The sequence below is a fragment of the Photinus pyralis genome, unplaced genomic scaffold, assembly GCF_008802855.1.
Source record: "Photinus pyralis isolate 1611_PpyrPB1 unplaced genomic scaffold, Ppyr1.3 Ppyr1.4_LG4, whole genome shotgun sequence".
NCBI lineage: Eukaryota > Metazoa > Arthropoda > Insecta > Coleoptera > Lampyridae > Photinus > Photinus pyralis.
In genome coordinates this window covers 29,219,566-29,222,313 of record NW_022170511.1, presented here as the reverse complement: position 1 = coordinate 29,222,313, position 2,748 = coordinate 29,219,566, and positions in this window count along the sequence as shown.

Sequence of the window (2,748 nt, the reverse complement as noted above, 5' to 3'; positions counted from 1 at the left end):
ACTTACATACGAGTTTATCAAGAACCTTCCGATAAATTGGAAATTGTTTTTAGGCTGCCTTTTTAACAAAATATTTGCATCAGGAGCAATTCCGTCTCAATGGTGCACCTCACTATTCTGTATGCACCATAAAAGGGGACCCAAAGCTGACCCCAATAATTATCGTGCAATAGCACTAACAAACTGTTGTTCAAAAATTTTTACTCAAATTTTACTGAATAGACTCAATAGTTGGTGTGAAGAGTTTAGCATTCTTCCTGAATGTCAATCTGGTTTTCGTAAAAACAGAGGATGTACTGATAATATCTTCACCCTCTCATCTGTAATTTACTTTCATCTACGCTTGTCTAAAAGGAAGATATATGCTGCATTTATCGATTTCAAACGCGCTTTTGATAGCGTCAATCATACATTACTGTACAGGAAACTGTATTTGGCTGGTGTAAGTTCCAAAATAGTGAGAATAATCAAAAATTATTATGATAATGCTGTTTTTGCGATCACTTCAAGTGGGTTGCAGAGCAGATTATTTGATATATCATGTGGAGTATTACAAGGTGAATCACTGAGTCCTCTCTTATTCTCAATATTTATTGGAGACATAGAGAACTACTTCAGGAACTGTGGCCACTCTGGTATAAACATTGATAACTACACGGACTTAATTCTACTACTCTATGCCGATGATCTAGTCATTCTGGCGGACTCACCTGTAGACCTTAATGGAAAACTGGTTTCTCTAGCAAAATATTCTGCTGAAAACATGCTCACAGTAAATACTGAGAAAAGCAAAATTGTAATTTTTAGGAATGGTGGATTTGCTGCTTCATCAAGTAATTCATTTTACTTTAACGATACACGACTTGAAATTGTTAATAGTTTTAGCTACCTTGGTGTAACCTTTTCGGCCTCTGGCAAATTTTCTAAAATGTCTTCCTTGACAAAGACTAAAGCAAAAGGAAGTATAGGTTCCGCCATGCAACTTCTTTCAAAAAATAAAATAAACTCCTGGACCACGAGAGAAACACTGTACCATTCTATTGTAATTAACTCTCTAGCACACTGCGTTGGCATCTGGGGACTTAGATATCCCGATGTAATTGAAAGAGTTCAAATCTCTTATTACAAGCAACTACTAGGCTTGAGCAAAACAACTCCAGATCACCTTATTCGCTTAGAGACAGGCTCATGCCCGTTATTTGTAATTGCTATAAAAGCTGCGCTTTCTTGGTTACACCGAATATATGGAATGCCCAACGGTAGACTACCCAAAATGTGCCTTAACCGTCTGCTACATCTAGACTCAGCTAATACCACTGTATCTAATAAAAATCTCACTCTTAATTGGATAACTCAACTCAAAGATGTATTCACAGAGCTAGATTTACTCCATGTGTGGACTGAACTGACAACAGGGAACGTTAAACCACACATAAGTGCAGTTGTTGAAAAATATAGAAGTTACTCATTTGATAAAGATATCTCCCAACTTCAATTGTCCACGTACGCATTATTTACGCGTTTTTTTTCATATGATGGTAATACGTCTAATTACCTAACCTTTAAGTTACCCATACACATGATACGATTACTTTCGCAAATAAGGCTATGCTCAAGGAAAGTGATCACCTTCAAAATACAACAAATTACCTACAGAATATACACAGACGAGATGTGCACCCTTTGTAATCTTAATGATATGGAAACTCTAGAGCACATAGTTATTAAGTGTCCTATGTTTCAACCATACCGGGATGCTTATATCAGCCATATTAAATCTGTTCAGGACCTTTTGGACAATCTTAACAACGAGTCTACACAAATCACCCGATCACTTTTTAATTTTATTACCCAAAGTCTAAGACTACGATCCTTTATCATGAATGAATAATTGTTTTCGTTTATCTTGGACCTATTTATTTTTTTTTTTTTTGTATGAAGATGTACTAAAATTAAGTTAAAACTAAGTAAAACTATACTGGTAGGTACATTACAATAGGTAGTTACTATTATTATTATTTTCCTTTGTAAGCTTGATTAGTGTTTGGTAGTGTAGGTATGTTAGTTTAACGCTAAACTCTGCAATAAGTTTTTTTGTTAAGAAAACTACTAAATGCAATAAAAATTATTATAATTATTATTATTATTATTAAAGATAGAGAGTTGGTTAAATGGACAATGTGGAAGTTCAAAATGTCCAATAGGTTCGACGTAAATTCAAAAAAACTAAAATTGGTCATTTCCTTGAATGTCTTATATCATCGAAAGTATGAGATGCCGTACGAGGGTTGTCCATAAATGAAGGTCTTCAACGAGCTCCCGTCGCGAAGGAGCAAGACTTTAATCTGAAAACAGCGCCATGTTTCTTGTTTCCCCACCCACTATTCTGGTCCATGCACACCTCTCTATGACCCGCAGTCTGGAATCAGCAATCGTTATCCATGGAAGGGAAAATCGATGCTCTCGTTATGATTAGATTTCTGTGGTTTAAGGGGTCAACCCCTATTGAAATCCATCGCCAGTTGACCAATGTGTATAGAAAATAGTGTATGAGAATAAAAAATATGCTTAAGTGGCACAGGAAGTTCATAGAAGACCGTAAAAAGTTGAGGAATCAGATAGGGCACGTCTTTAAGACTATTGTGGACAATATTTTGACGGTTTACACCATGACAGCATCCGTCCTCACAACGCCCACACCACGCCGTATATCATCGCCAAATTCCAGTGGGAAATCAGTGACCATCC